Here is a 16,442-nt window from a genome sequence, read left to right as displayed (position 1 = left end):
TGTGTGTGTGTGTGTGTGTGTGTGTGTGGTGTATGCGTAAGGGATGCTCATATATACCATATACACGTGTGTAGATGTCAAAGACCATCTTTGTCCAGTGGTTTTGTGTTTGCTCTAGGGACTGACCTCTGTTTACCAGGCTTGCATAGCGAGCTCTTTTAACCACACAGCCATCTTTGCAGCCCAAATTCCAACTTCTCAAGAATCCCTAAAATATAAGGTCAAATAAGTTACAATTTTATCTCTAAGGATGATGGGAAATGTGTGAGGTACTACAAGTGGGACACAGCTTATAACCGATGTGAGATCTTCCTAGGGCTCCCTTTTGTCTTTAGATTAGTGCTTGCTATAGTTTAAAGTGGCTTGCCCTCTTTGACATTTTGTTAACATTTAATTGCCAATGTAATAGAGGCCTTTATAGAGTAATAGGGTCATTGCTAGGGAGTAATGCAGTGAAGAAGTAGGCTAGTTAACACTTAGAAAGGATTACTACAAAGCAAATCTCCCACCGGTACTTTGTCTCTTTTACACATGATATAGTCTGTTCTTTTGTCTTTAGTACAATGCTGTAAGAGAATCTTACCCAATCTTGTGGCTACCTAACCTTGGATCCCCAGCTTCCAGAACAATAAGTTACATAAAAGCCTTTATCTGGTAAGTCATTAGCCTCAGTTATTCAACAACAAAAAACAGACCTAGATATTTGTCACAACTGCACGCTTATATGATACTTTTAATGAAGAATATAAATTCGTCCATGGAATCTAATATATCAAGCCTGAAATCAATCATTTTTTTATTTAGTTACTTCACCTTCTAGGATAGAGTAAAGAGGAATTTATATTCTTTAAGAGACAGTTACCAAATATTTCCATGATTTTGTATTTCAAATCACTCATGAAACTGAAGATAAAATTACTAAGTTTACAGCAAGTCTTTCCATTTCTATTTCTTTATGCTTCTGCCTCTGTGTGTGTGTGTGTGTGTGTGTGTGTGTGTGTGTGTGTGTGTGCATTCATTCCTGTGTAGTGTGTATAGACAGATACAATGGGGGACACTAAAACTTAATCACTACTAAAAGTGATATTTTACCCTTCAAACCTGCCCATTGCTCTGTCTTTTGTTATTTATTTTTTTCTGAGCTGAGGACCGAACCCAGGGCCTTGTGATTGCTAGGCAAGCATTCTACCACTGAGCTAAATCCCCAAGCCCTGCTCTGTCTTTTTAGGGAGTTTTCTCAATGGTTTCTATCAATATTATAGCAATGACTTGTTATGGCCATGAATTTAAAGATCTCTTCCTGAGGACATACATTATTCTGGGACATATTACTCAGTTTTCACTTTCATACATTTCCACTTCATACACATTGTCTTGATACCTCTTCTCTTGCAGCTCTTCATGAAACTATAATTAAAATTTCAAAAACCAGATCATTAAGTGCAACTTTTATATATACCAAAGATCTCTGAGCATTCATTTTTACTCAGTACACTTTAATGTGTAGGTGACATTTCAAGTGTACTATTTTAAAAGGAAAATCTTCTAATTAGGAAATAAAAATGACCTTACAGTTGACAACAAGGTTACTGATAATTACCTAACTAGGTTTTTCCATTGAAAGTCCTTTATTTATAATGCTGTCTTTCTAATCCTTCTCTCCTATGCTGCCTTCATGGTGGACTTAATTTTGAGGAGCTCTACCATCATGTATGCTGGCCACAGTGAACAAAATCAAATACTCAAGAGTGAAATGATTATATTTCAAAGAACAGACTTGACTATGAAGCAAATACTAATGTATTTCATTCCACACCAGTTATTACCTTGATGGAGCTCTCACCTCAAGGCTCAGATGCTGTAATGTCGATGATCCTCTTTGGGTGTGTTATAGATTTCTTCCTCCTTCTACTCTGGAGAAAACGGTCCTTCTGGTGCACTGATGGTGTATAAACATTTCCAAAATTGTCTTCTGAGGAGTGAGGTTTACTGTAAACTCCCAGGAACATTTTATGCATCCCTAAGAAGCTAGTCTCCTCCCTAGAAGGTTGTCTAACTTTCTAAAGGTTCTTAATGAGGCTTGGGTATCCGAGTGGCGTAAAAGCAGTCAGTAGCCCATTGCTGTGGACAAAACACCTGAGATAGCTTTAAAAAGAGAAGCAAGGCCTCATTTTGGTTTTTAGAAATTCCAGTGTTTGTTTCCCCTTGTTGCTTTGATCCTGTGGTGACATGGTATATCAACAAACGATAACTGATATCAAGGAGGAAAAACTGGAGTTCCGGTATTAATTTTTACCTCAGTTTCATTTACATTTATGTAAAATACCCTGAATAAATGCAGCACAGGGGAGAGAGCTTTTCTTTCAGCTTACAACTCTGGCTTACATTGTATCATTGGAACGTCAAGGTAGCAACTACAGTATCCACAGTCAAGAGCAGGAAGAAAGGAATGCAGGCTCACCTGCTTGTCTTATTTACTTATTTCACTTGACTTAGCTGGGCTTACGCTGTTCATGATCCAATGCTCAGGCAATGATGGACAGGGTCTTCCTCTATCAATTGTGGACTCGCAGTCCAACACAGTGTAGAGAATTCCTCCCTGAGATTCTTTCCCACATGATTAGAGGCTAAGTCAAGGTGACAATAACATCCTTCCTACAGGATTTCTCCCTCTCCTGGTGACCTAGGCTCTTTCCTCTTGAACACCTCCTCTTAAGGGTCAGTACCTCCAAACAGAGCCACAGATCAGCAACCAAACCTTTTGCACATGTGACTTGGTAAGCTATTTAATATCTAAAATACAGCAAATTAAGAATGTGTCTAGTTGTATACATGCCATTGTTTTGGGGACACCAAACCCCTATCTGTTCAGAACGGGACTTTTCATAGATGATGTGAGATGCATTCTTCCAAAGGTTCTAATTGGCATCACAGCACTAACCTATAAATCTGACAGATGACACCAGATGTAAGGGTCGAAGGAAAAATCATGTCATAGATGAGAATACTCACATAGAAAACAATTTTATAATTAAATCCATGTAAAAAATTACTTGCCTGATATAACATGGCTACAAAATTCCCCTCTCATTTACCAGAGGGTAATCTTGCAGAGGTTATCATCATCATCATCATCATCATCATCATTATTATTATTATTATTATTATTATTATTATTATTATTATTATTTATGCCCAGCCTTGGTAACTCTCCGTTTTAAGTTATATCATTATGCCAATCACCTTGTCCATCATGCAACCATCATCCCTCTTCACTTACAAAACATCACGACACCTTCCATTTTTCCTTCTGAAGAAAAGACAATTTTGTCTAAATCAATGGATTCTTATACAGATGAGACTATTTGTAAAGTTATAATACATTTATCCGATGGCTTTGTACTTTTTGATGTCACGTAAGAACGGTTCAGCCTTCCAGTATAGAGTCTAGTTTGAGCTTCTAGTATCTCAGAGATGCATGCCCAGTTTTTGTGGATGTAGATCCAGGATTGTGATGAGGCTATAGGCTAGGGAGACTTAGTGACAGTACGCGGCCATGTGTGCATACCCTCAAAGAATACTTCGTCCCAGGAGCCCATGTCACACAGTATCTTTAAACATAGAATTATTTCTTAAAATACTCAGCCGTCAGTAAGAGAGATTATAGTGCTGCCAGACTTGTTGAAATATTGTGAAAGGAACTCTGTCAGATATCCAAAGTCTGTATCCTTTGAAATGTTCTGAAACAGGTTTGGGTCTTTCCACAGAAACAGACACCATCATATCTGTCGTCTACTTTCATGGCCCACTGCTTTCTCCTTAAGAAAAAAATGAAGGCAAAGGAAAAATGACTAAATTGAACATTTAGCTCTAATCTGTTACTCGGTGCTTCTCAAATCTGTACATGTTATTGACATGACAGAGACCCAGCGTCTTCCTACTTTTGTGGTCCCAAGATAGTGTATGAATTGAAAACAATATGGTGGGCAAACTGGAACACACAGGAAAACAAAATGAACTGTTCTTATAGCTTGTTGTCTTATCCAGTGAATAGCCTTTAGAGTTGGTGCAGTTAGGCTTCTAATTAAAATGTTATTAAATGCATTGTGTTTTACAGGTTGTTATGCAACTAAGAAGCAGAAAATGACACAGTTACAGAATTTACCTGGTACTTTGTATGCAGAGCTATATAAAATTCATCTTTTATCTAGATAAAATACAATGCATTAGCTCCTGTCTTAGTGTTTATTTATTCCTCCTTTCAAGTGATATCCACCGAATACCGAATACCTTGGTACCTGATGTTTTTCTAAATGCAAAGGAAACAGAAAGAAGAGTTCTAGTTTTCAAGAAGTGTGATATTTGAAGAATTTAGGTAGAAAAATTTAAAACTGAACAAACAGGCATATATATAGTCTGTGGTTAATGCCATGGTAAAGTTCATGGTGGTGAAATCTCAGCGAACACAAAGATACAGGAAACCTCTCCAAAGTCACAACCATTGAAGTGGTATTTGAACATTAAGGAGCTAGTCAACCAAAACTCCAGTCAAGAACTTTCCAGATGCCCACGAGTAAAGGCTCAGAGGTGAGTCACTGTGGACTACATTTCACCAAGGGGAATGAGGCCACAGTTGCTGGAGTAGAAGATGTGTGGGCTCAGGATAAATAATACTGGATCTTGCAGGGCATGGTTAGAGATCTGAATATCATTCTGTGTCTCCTGAGCTACTGTTTCTGCTTTCACAGCTGGGCGAAAAGAGGTACCATGACAAGATTTGATTTCCAGTGTTAATAAGGTTGGAAAGGCTCGGTAGTTAAGCTGCTACTTTTACAGAATGCCTGGGTTTGTCTCATTGCACTAGAATGCCAGTGTACAATCATCTGTAAGTCCAGTTTGAAGGGTCCAACATGATCTCATAGCTTCCATGAATACCAGTTAAGTGTGTGGTACATGGGCATACATGCAGGAAAGACACAATACACATAAATAAAAATAAATAGATCTTTAACAGTATTGTCTTGGCTTTAACATATAAAGGGCCTTACTAGGGGAGATCACAGATAATAAAGCAATCAAGCAGAGGCCCTGGGGGGAGTCATGGTAGCAAAGGAGAAAGCCCAACACACTGGAAAAGAATCTTAGAGGGATGGGCGATAGGATATGACTTCCTGTGACCTATTGGCTTGTGGGTTTCAGTACTATGAAGAAGTGGAGATGAAGATGTGGAGGTGGTTCTCCAATGGCCAGAAACATGTATAAAAACATGGAGTTCACCAAAAGCAGAGACCTGGAGAAGATATCTCGTAACATATGTGTGGTGGTTCGAATATGCTTGGCCCAAGGAACAGCACTATTAGGAGGTGTGGCCTTGTTGGAGTAGGTGTGGCCTTGTTGGAGGAAGGGTGTCACCCTGTGGGTGAGCAATGAGACCCTCCTCCTAACCACATGGGAGCCAGTCTTCTCCTTGTAGCCTTCAGATGAAGATGTACAACTCTCAGCTCCTCCTGCACCATGGCTGCATGGGCACTGGCATGCTTCTCCCTTGTTGATAATGGACTGAACCTCTGAACCTGTATGCTAGTCCCAATTAAATGTTCTTATAAGAGTTGTCCTGGACATGGTGTCTGTTCGCAGCAGTAAAACCTTAACTAAGATGGTACTTTAAAAACTCTTACGTATGGGTGTATTTTATTTTTTTTGTGTGTGTGTCTGGTGTGAGATTATAGCCTGCCTGTGCTGAGTTGAAGTTTGTGTTAGCGAGCAACCGAAACCACTGAGCTGGACCACTCTGTGAGTGGAAAATAGTTTATGGTGGAACAAACTGACCGGTTGCCAAGGAGAGTAGAGAACTTGCCATTTGTATCAGGGTAGGTAGCACAAGGAGGTAGTGTGCAGGCAAGAAAGACTGATAGAGGCTGTCTGGGTTAACTGGGAAGTAGATATCCTAATAAGAGTTGACATGGTCACCTCAGTTGACTGTTGTCAAAGGGAAGGGAAGTAGCAGCTATTGTGACAACTAGAAACCTGCCTTGTGAGATTTCGGAGGAATTCTGAGGTTAGGTTTCTATTTACCCTTGAAGAGTCCTTCTGCTTACTCAGTAAGAACCGAGCCTGAGTTAAGCCCAGCCATTTTCTGAGGGCATTCTCAGCAGCACTGCCCTCCTTGGAGCTCACTCAGTGACATAACAGCTTAGTTCTCTTTTTGCTGTTGACTTCAGGTCAGGAGAGAGAGGTGAGTAGATCTGTCCTTCAGGCGCTCAATGCTGATTATGGATTTGTGTCCCAGCCAGCGGGGATCCAGTTATTCAGGGTCCCGAAGGGGCGCTACCCTTGGACCTAATGGGGGACGAGAGAAGAAGGAGACCAAGCAAAGTTCTGTTGTCAAGGTCTCGTTTATTGAGAGAAATGTACAGCATTTAAAGCTCTGAGGCAGGAATAGAAGCGGGAACTGAAGCTTAGGGTGGGGGAGATTGGGAAGTGCCCAAGGATATAAGGTGAATCACTACACTGCAAGTTATCCTCCTATAACAAAGAGGCAACAGTCTTCTGGGGACATGTTCTTTGAAAAGGTTGAACCCTTCTCAGGAATCTGCTCAGGGACATCTGGTGTTTTGCTCAGGTTGAAACATCCTGTCATTGCTCCCAGGGTCTTCCTGGGAGAGGCTTTAGTTCAACAATCTTATGTCCGTATGGCAGTCATTTCAAGGTTGAACCTCTGTGGCCATGCAGCCCAGAGTCACGTAGCCACCTTGAGTAGTCACAAAGCGGCCAGGCCCAAATCCAATATGGCTCACTACAGATTTGGAAGACTAGGTTACTCCAGTTCACTGGTAACTGGTCTGATGTGGGAGCATTAAGGGTTTCGTGAGCTGTACCAGGTTGTTGGTTGATATGGCTCCCAGCTGTGCTTGGGGGTGGTGGAGATTGCTGTCTGTAAGCAGGTGAGGGCAGTTGAAAGAAAAGGTTAGAGCCTGTGATTGGACAGTGGAAAAGGAGGGCGGGCTGAGAGTTTTTGAGAGGTGGGAGAGAGAGGAGAGAAAGGGAAGGAAGGAAGATGGAGGAAGAAAAGGGCGACCCAGATCCCTGTGGCTTTAAATAGCCACAGGTAGCTCTGAATATCATATGAAAGATGGATAATTACAGGGCAACTTGTCCAATCTAAGTGGACAGCTTATATCAATATCAATTGACTCTGAGTTCTTTGTTCAGGCATTCTGTGGGGTGAGAATTTACTGATATAAATCTGACTGATAAATTACAAGTCTTTAGAGTTTTGATCTTACCCCGTTACAGGGATCTGTGGCAGCTAACTGCGAGATGGGCAGTTACCACACGGGGCTAGCCCTGGAGGCAGCGAAACAGCTGAGGCCTGAGAGTAGCCAGTGCTATCGTGGGATGGTGCAGCCTTTTTTATTGTTTAATTCAACAGCTTGGGGCAAGGGACCAGGCTAACAGAAATAGTTACAGAAGAAGAGGTCATGACTTTGAAAGAGAGGGGACAAGAGAGGTGTTGGTGAGGGGAGAAGGAAAGTAGGAATGATGTAAATGTGCTCATGTATGAAATTCTCAGAAACTTATTTGTTTTTAAAACCTCTTGATGATTACTTACTCCATACCACTTGGTTTTGTACTTTCAGGGAAGGAGAACGTCCTGAAACAAACACATTAACGATGTCTTGGGTTTATTCCCTAGAATCTTGGTCTCCAGGCTGTGATAAGTAAGGAAGAAGAGCTCTAAAGGGCAGGGTCTGGAGAGAGGTCCTTAGGCCTGGTGCAAATTCCTGCTTGACTGTGGAACACTAGCTTCTGGAATAGTCCAGACTTCAGATCAGTCTCTGCTAAAGCAGACGTGATATAGCATTTTCAACTTTCACACAAAGGTTAGGTGTGAAAATAAAAAGACAGCGATAATAGAAGCATTATTAAAACAAAACATTCTAGTGTTTCAATATAAGCCACTAGGAAAGTTATCCAGTGAAGAAGAAGTTGGCAGATCCTCAAGTCATGGAAAGGATTAAAGATTTTGCCCAGGTTATTAAACCTGGTATTAGTTTATAATAAAAAGTACCCTAAGGGGAGGAAGAATGGAGGAGAGCTTTTAAATTAATATTTCCTTTTAAGAGTAATACAAGTAGTAAACATGCAATTTTGTAATAATCCAGGAAATTTACAATAAACAAGCAAATTTATAATAAACAAGCACATTTGTAAAGATACTCAGTTTTGATGGCCAATACAGACCACAAATCAAACCCCAAATGAGTTACCATTTTTTTGCCAACTATTATGAGCACAATAAGAGAATTGCAAATGTCTGGAAGGAATTGGAACAATGAGATCTTGCACATGCATTGCTAGTGAGAAACAAAGCAATATGATTACTTCAGAATAGAGCTCGCTCGTTCTTGAAAAGCCATGTGCACTGTAAGCAATAACAATTCCACCTTTGGGCCTTGGTGGAAAAAAATAAACATTTTCATTCACACAATCAGTTGTATGTGAATTTTCAGAGCAGCACCGCTTGGGCTGCATCAAAGGGGAAAGGACTTGAAAGTTAATCAGCTGCTGAATGAAAATGCGGTACATGTGTTCCTTGGAAAACTGTTTGCCAATGAGGAAGAGCAAAATGGGTAGCTCTAAAAATCAGTGCTCAGAGGAAAACTGTCAAACACACACATTTACTCACACATTATATGGGGCCCTACTTATGTGAAATATGCAAGCAGAAAATATAGAGATAGGATGTGGATTAGGGCTTGCTTTTGGCTTGGGGTATGAAATATTATAATATTATAAATGATGAGCGAATGCCCCAGCAATGGACAAAGGAACACCTTGATGGTGGTGGTGTTCTTGGTAAGAAGCAGAGCAGACAGTAGTCCTTTGTTCTAGCTTAGTGACCAAAGAGCTAGGACTCATAAAAATCAAATCAAATCTAAACAGTACAGCACGGCAGGCAGAATATAGATGGAGACCCGAGGACTGCCATACCTCACATAGACCTGCCCTCCAGCACATGGCGCAGGAAGGCTGTAGATACCTGCTTGCCAACATGGTGCACAGCATAAATGAAAGATGTCATCCAGGGGCCCATCAACCATGTGCCCAGCCTGCAGTAGGAGCCGCCACAATGTGTGACTATGTTGTGGTCAGATGGGAGAGAAAGAGAAGCGGACAACATGCACAGAAGGAAGAAAGGTAGAACTGAAGACGGACAGCCTTTTGTGAGTGACCAGCCCTGCCACCTGCGATGAGCAGGTGAGGTCCCAGCCCAAGATGCCCATGGAGGCCATGTCTGAGTCTGTGGCTGAGCTTTGGCAGAGGTCAGTGCCAATTCCTGCAGCTCGTTTTACCACTAGAGAACATGGGGATGCCCCTAGTCTGGGCAGCCGCTGGGAACCACATGGTTGTCCAGGGACTGTATACAACTGGCCCCTTCTCTCACCCTTGACAGCATTTGGGGGAGCAGACCCCTACACCAGGCCCAGGCCGCACAGTGGCACTGGTCCTGATTGCAGGGGCAGGATGAGCTGGTCTCCAGAGCATGAGTGTGGGAGAGCTGATCTTGCCACAGGGTGTTATGGGCTCTAGCCCCTTCATCTCTGGCATGTGGAAAAGCTGCCCACAGGGTCATTCGCTCCTCTACCTCTCACCAGCTGCAGCATTCAGGAGAATTGGCCCTGGTAGATGGGGTGCAAATAAGTGAACCCTAAGTTCAAAGAATGGGATAGCTGGCCACACTACTCTTCTGAGGTGATGTGGGTCTGAGGGTTATGCCCTCTCTTCTCCCCATAGTTGGGAGCTCCCCACCAACTCCAGTGCAGGAGAGTGGGAGAGCTAACTCTGGCCCCTCACTGGAAATAGCACTCTGGAAAGCTGACCCTAGCAGCACTGAACCAAGTCAGCCCCAAAGGTGACCCTGCTCCTGCTGAGGGCAGTAATGGGTATTGGGTGGCCTAGCTAAAGCAGTGCTGAAGAGCTTGTCCTGGTGGTGTGGATATGGGAGAGATAGCCCATGATCTGACCAGCTCTGCTCTCCCCAGGTTGGGAGATCCAGGCCTCTGAGATGGCCCATCTCAAAATGTGTTATCATTTGTGAATGTTTGGGGCATGTGAAAGGGCCGGTCCTGCTGTTCCAAAACTGCAAGATCTCCATGACACAGGACAACATCAGGATAGCTGGGAAGAGAACCAATGAGGATCCAGTACTGATGGTCTCACAGAAGCAACGGATCTTGAATCAGACCACTGGCTCACCGCAATGGACATTTGCAAGTGAGGAGGTGTGGACGGAGGGATGTATTGTGGAACACATTGTGACTACAGCTCCCACAATGAGATATTTTCTAGGCTTTGTTGTTGTTTTTGTTGTTGTTTGTGTGAGTTTATTGGGGGTAGGTTGCAAGGGTGAGTGGTGAATATGGAGGGGGGACGGGGAGATGAGGTGGACTGGGGTCCATGATGTGAAACTCACAAGGAATCAATAAAAAGTTTTAAAACCTGATGATAGTAATGTGTTTTAAATGCGCATCGGTATTACATCTCTGTAAATATCTTAGAATCACAGAATCGAACAAGATGAATTTATCTTTATCTCAAAGGTTTCTAAATCCGTGTTGTTTGTAAGAGTAGACAAGAACATTTGTATGTTAAACGGGCGATGATGACTAAGATGATGACTAACTGCCCTTCTACAGTTTTCTCAATTACCTGTTAGCATTACCTTGGCAATCAGACTCGGTCTCATTCTTATCAAACTAAATGTTGTTTGGGGTATAGACTTCTCAGTCATAAAAGTCCACCATCATCTTGAATTTTTACACCCAAGAAAACATGAAGTCGGGAGACACTGGAATGAGGTGAGGTATCCTGTCTGTGTGCTATCAGTCATGAAAGTTTGTGCAAATTCAATGTCATTTTAATTACAAGTGAGTGGAAGTTACTTCCCACAAGCCGTTTTCAGAATCAATCAGATTTATTACATTCCGAGACTAGTATGAGCTTATCTGTAAAAGACCGTCATATGCATCCCTTCATGACAAAGCCTTTAAAGGAAAAATGGATTCTCATTATTTTGTTAGTATGTTGTGTGTGAGAGAAAGGGATGCGCTGAGAAAAATGAAACTTCTCTGGCACAGAGCATCCCTGAATCAGAGTATCCACTGCAGGCTTCCCCTGCCTCCCGACCCCTTTGCTTTCAGACAGATGCTTTGCAGAGACACAAAAAACCAAGGGTTCCTATTGGCTTTGACTTCTCTGCACCAGGATGCCTGAGTGGGGATACAATGTCCTAAGGTACACGGAACTTTCACGGAGGTGGGGAGTGGGGTGAGGGATGGTTGAGGACCTGCTCTCTGTTCTCTCTTTGCATTCTAGGGATGCAATCTAAACCCCTGAGGGATCAAAGTGACATCTCGCTGAAGTCCCCCTAAGCTGCACATCTGGGAAAGTCCTCTCAAGACCCAAGGATCTTTCCAACAGAAGAATGCTCCTATAGCTGCCATCCTCCAGGAAAAGCTGGTGTGTCATTTCAGTATTGAGGACCCGAGGACCCAGGCTCTGAGGATGTGACTCTTTCAGGAGCAAAGGCGCCCCCAGTTTTCTGCTTTCCCCTCTCAGAGGCTGTCATCCCCCATAGCCTCTTCATTCCTTCCTTCTGTCTAGACCCAGGGGACCAGAAAAGGGAGAACCCAGATTCCAATCTTTTCCCGGGAGCCTGCAGCAGTCTCTAAGAATACAGTGCACTAGGTAAAGCGATTTGTTTGCTTCATTTCTCCCAGTTCAGTTAGGTCGTTCGGTCATCATCATGGTGCGCTGGTATTTTCTAAAGAAAGGCCCGCTCCCAACAACACTCTCTTTCTTCCCACTGGAAACAGAAACACGTCCTCTGCAGGAATTTTCCACTTAGCAGCCCTCGCTTCCCTGGCTGTGGCCTCACACCAGCCTGCAATGCTGTATTTATTTCCACTGCAGTTTGTCGGTTTTCTTTCCTTTTTTTTTTTTTATCCAGCACAATGAGTGGTATTCAGTCATTTTAAAGCCACTCAACCCCCTCCTACATCTTAGCTCTCTTTTTAAAATAATGCATACTTTCGAACAATGTCAGGGAGAGCCAGAAGCTTTTAAGCGACATTACAGTTAATTAGTTATGTCGCCATCACAGAATCATCAGCATTCTGGTCGTCAACCTTCCCCTCTTCTCCCCTCCCCTCCCCATCCTACCCCATAATTTTCTCATCCCAGACCCCTTTCCTGTCCTGTAAACACATTAAAGACAAACCTCACGGTCCATATACTTTCCTCCCAATTGTTTACCTTCGCAAATTATTTCCTTTGAGCAATATTTACAAACTATACAACAGGCCTGACGCGATGATAAGAGAGGAGACAGATTGCTTATAATCTCCGCAATAAACCAGGAGCAGAGCTTGCAAATGTGTTCTCTGCCCTGACTGCTGGCATCAGCAAAGGCTTGCAGCTGAGCCCGATCTCAGCGCCACTCCCCACCTCTCAAAAGCTGACTGCAGAGCTGGGGGCCCTAATGCCAGCCCAGGGAGTCCTCGGGGGCAATCCCAAGTCTCTAGTGAATGCAGGGAAACGGGGGCATTTTAGGGGAGATCAGCCACTGGGTGAGTTACAGGGAAATGGTGCTAGCCGCCTCAGATGAAGACCTGAGGACCAGTGATCACAAAAGCCTGCAGTGCGGAGCTCTGCGGAGCCCGCGGCAGGCAGAAGGAGGAGGAGCCAAGAGGAGCCTCCCCCGTCTGGCAGGGTGGTAGCTTCTCAGACAGTCTGGCCCAGGGGGTCACAGGAGCACAGCCGAGTGTCTGTAGAAGGAACTAGAATTTCGAAGATATAGAGGGGGGGGGGGGAGTTTGTTCAAGCTGGGAGGGCGGGCCCCAGGGGGCGTATGCAACAAAGGAAGAAATAGATTGCAGCCTTGCAGGACACCTAGGGTATTTCTTTCAGGGGGCATTACTTCCACTTTTAGGCAGGAACAAGAGCTGGGAGGCAAACAGCAGCACAAGCTGACAGCTCCGAGGTGATCAAAGGGGACAGACTGAATGTCTTGCTCTGCGAGCTATTTATTACAAAGAGAGGGGTGCTCCTGGCCACGCTGAAGGGGAGAGGGATTAAGATCAAATAGAAAGACACCGGCCTGGGCCTGACTCCTTTATGTAGGAGAAGGAAACGGGCACGTACATTTTAATATATGGATATTTAAGTGTACTTGCACTTGAAGAATGGTATTCCATACAAGTTTACTTCTTCCCATGGACGACAACACACACACACACACACACACACACACACACACACACACTTCTGAGATTTGGGGGAGAATCTGACTTTTTTTCTAAGGGCATCAGAGCAAGGTGTGAAAGCACCCTTCCGTATTTAGACAGGAGATACCAGCAGACCTGTACGTGGGTCCTCCTGTATGTGGGCAGAACTCTATACATACCTTACAAGCTCCAGCATGAGGGGTGGTCCCACAGCAAAGGCATAGGAAGCAGAAGCGAGTGGGCCTGGGCATTGGGCACAGTCTCTAGAAACACATTGCAGCTAGATAGAAAGTCTTGCTGAAGTGGAACACACCTTTGTACATGGTAACGTGTACATATGTGTTTGCCTCTTTCCACCAAAAGTTGACAAGATGAAGCAATTCAACAGTATCAAACAGACTAGCCTTTGCCCAAATTCAATGTAAAGCATGACATCTCCCAGGAGCTCCCACTTGCTCCAAATTATTCCGTTCCCCAGGAGTCATTTTTATGCTACCATCATCTGTGCCTTATATGCATTTTCACACGCATATATGTTTTTAAACATCTTAATTCCATATATTTTTTTTCTGTAACTTGATTTTTATGTATTTATGAGACAGAAAATTTTTGTATCCGAGCCTATAAATCTGTGCAATTCTTCGCACAGCTACACAGTATTTTGTGATTTCTAGCTTTTATTAATATTATAAGTCATGCTGAAAGTGATACTTAGGTATTTTTAGCATGCGCATTGGTACACTATGAAGGCCACACGCACTGGAATCAGTGCAGCATAACATTGTTAACTTAATAGGATACCAGCAAAACACTTTTCAGAAGGACCAAGACACAACTTGCACATGACTAGATTTTTTCATTCATGGTCTCTCAAATAGGTCTAGAAAAATGGCTCTGTGGGTTAGAGTACAGTCTGCTCCTCCAGGTCAGGACCCAGGTTTAGTTCCTAGTACTCAGCTGATGACTAAACAGCTTTTAACTCCTGTTCCAGGGGAGCTGGTACCCTCTTCTGGCCTCTGCGGGCACTACATGTAGACGGTACACAGCTATAAATGCAGACAGAGCAGCCACAAACTTAAACAAAAATAAATCTCAAAATGATTAACAATGCACTGCCATTTTTTCAACAACAACAACAACAACAAAAATCCCAGGTTGCTTTCAGATTTTTTTCTGATTACTATTGTGTTAAAAAAAATCTTACTTATTTGACCATCATGTGTGTGTGTGTGTGTGTGTGTGTGTGTGTGTGTGTGTGTGAGTGAGAGAGAGAGAGTGAGACACAGAGAGAGAGAGAGAGAGTTTGAGGTTTTCTGTTCACACTTGTCCCTTTCCTCAGTATGTTATGTGGTGTATTTCCCAGCTGTGTTCCTTCTTTAACTGCTTGGGTACTAAAGGTTGACTTCTCTCGGTTTAATGTTTCTCTATTTCCCTCATTTGGTGAAAAGCTACTTAATCCAAGACATGCTCTCTCCCCAGAGTAGCTAATGATCACTGATTATTTGGAATGTCTATAAACACATATCTAATATTTTTCACAGACGTTCTGAATTTTCATTTACTTCCTCAGCTGAGAGAGATAAGCTATTGCTACTAACATCAGATAAGCTTTTGCTTCTCCTATTGTACCAGGGTATTCTATTACAGGAGAATAGGTTGAGTCCAGGTGGAAAAGTAAAAGATAAAATATCTAACATTCAGTGTATAAAAACAAGACATAAATGGAAGATAAAAAAACACATGCATTTTTTTATAAAATTTGCACTGCATGTATTCTTAGAAAATCATTTTAATTGACTTAAAAGGTACTTTTGCATTTTATTCTATACATTTTAAATCGTTGCATATGTAAAGCACACATTTACTGTAATATACATTAAGCATGCATTACATATGTACACTTGAACATATGTGTGAGTATATATACATGTTATATATCTGATAGATCAGCATTTTCGTACATAATAATATACATGTTGTTCTAATCTGTTCTTAAACTAGGTCTCTACAAAAAGCTGCTTAGGTTATCTGTTATGATAAATTTATGCAACACGGGCTTCTTCAAATAAATCTGAACTCTTGTTTCCATCACTGTTTCTAAAATAATTCACAACTTGTGAATATTAAAGGGGCAAGTGAGTGCTATCTCAGTATCTTTTTTCCATACTGTAATGCCTTCTTTAATATACCACTTTGTAAATGTCGATTTTAATGTATCTATCTTGAGTTGTCCATATGGATATAAGTAAGTTAGTTTAGACCTTTATTCATGGAACAAAAGTGCTCGAAGCATAAAGAGCTGTCAGTTGTTATCTACAAAATGCCTTTCTGTTGTTCTTATTGTGGAACTGATAGATGTGGGGTTGTTTCTTTACCCTCTGAAAAGGTATAATTGTCCTTTGAAAAAAACTAATGAAATCTGTTCATGTTTCTTGGAGAACAGAAATCTATTCCAGGACATGGCAGATATATTCTCTCCTTTTTCTCCCTTTTGTTTTGCTTTTTTCCCCCCATAGAAAACATGAAGGTAAAATTGCAACTATACTTTGCACAGAGGATGCTACTGGACTTTTGTCCCTATTTTTCCTGCAACTCCATGTCACGCCCAATACAGTTTACCAGTCAGGGTCCATATGTGTGGGTAAACGGTGGAAGTAACATGCATCGGAGAGGCACAATGAACTACTCATTCCATTTCTGCGTTAGAGCCCCTCAGGATGCTTCATGGTGGAGCTGTGTTGGCAGACCTGCAGTCTGTTCGGTGTCCTTATCAGAGACCATGTGTCCTGTTAGAGCATAAAATACACTCACGGTTCTCAGAAGACTGATAATCAGAGCAACGAAGCAAATACAGAACATGAAGGGATAGCGTGGCAATGGGGTAGAACCTGCAAAGGAAGAGGACTCAAGAGACCAATCTGAAAAGTCGAATCGGCACTGTGTACAGTAGTGAAGACTGTGGTGTTGGATGCCTTCCTTCCCAGAGGCAGGCGGTTGCTTTAGTCCCCTAGTTTTATGCTAGTGTGCTGAATCCTAATATAGTATATTCTATTACTAAGCCCCTCAATTTACATGAGAGAAACTGGTTATATGAGTTCAAGTACCTGCCGACTGAGGTAATTGCTTGCAGCCTTCCTCACTTGGAGAATCCAC

Source organism: Rattus rattus, chromosome 4, assembly GCF_011064425.1.
Source record: "Rattus rattus isolate New Zealand chromosome 4, Rrattus_CSIRO_v1, whole genome shotgun sequence".
NCBI classification, from domain to species: Eukaryota; Metazoa; Chordata; class Mammalia; order Rodentia; family Muridae; genus Rattus; species Rattus rattus.
This window is presented reverse-complemented; position numbering follows the sequence as displayed.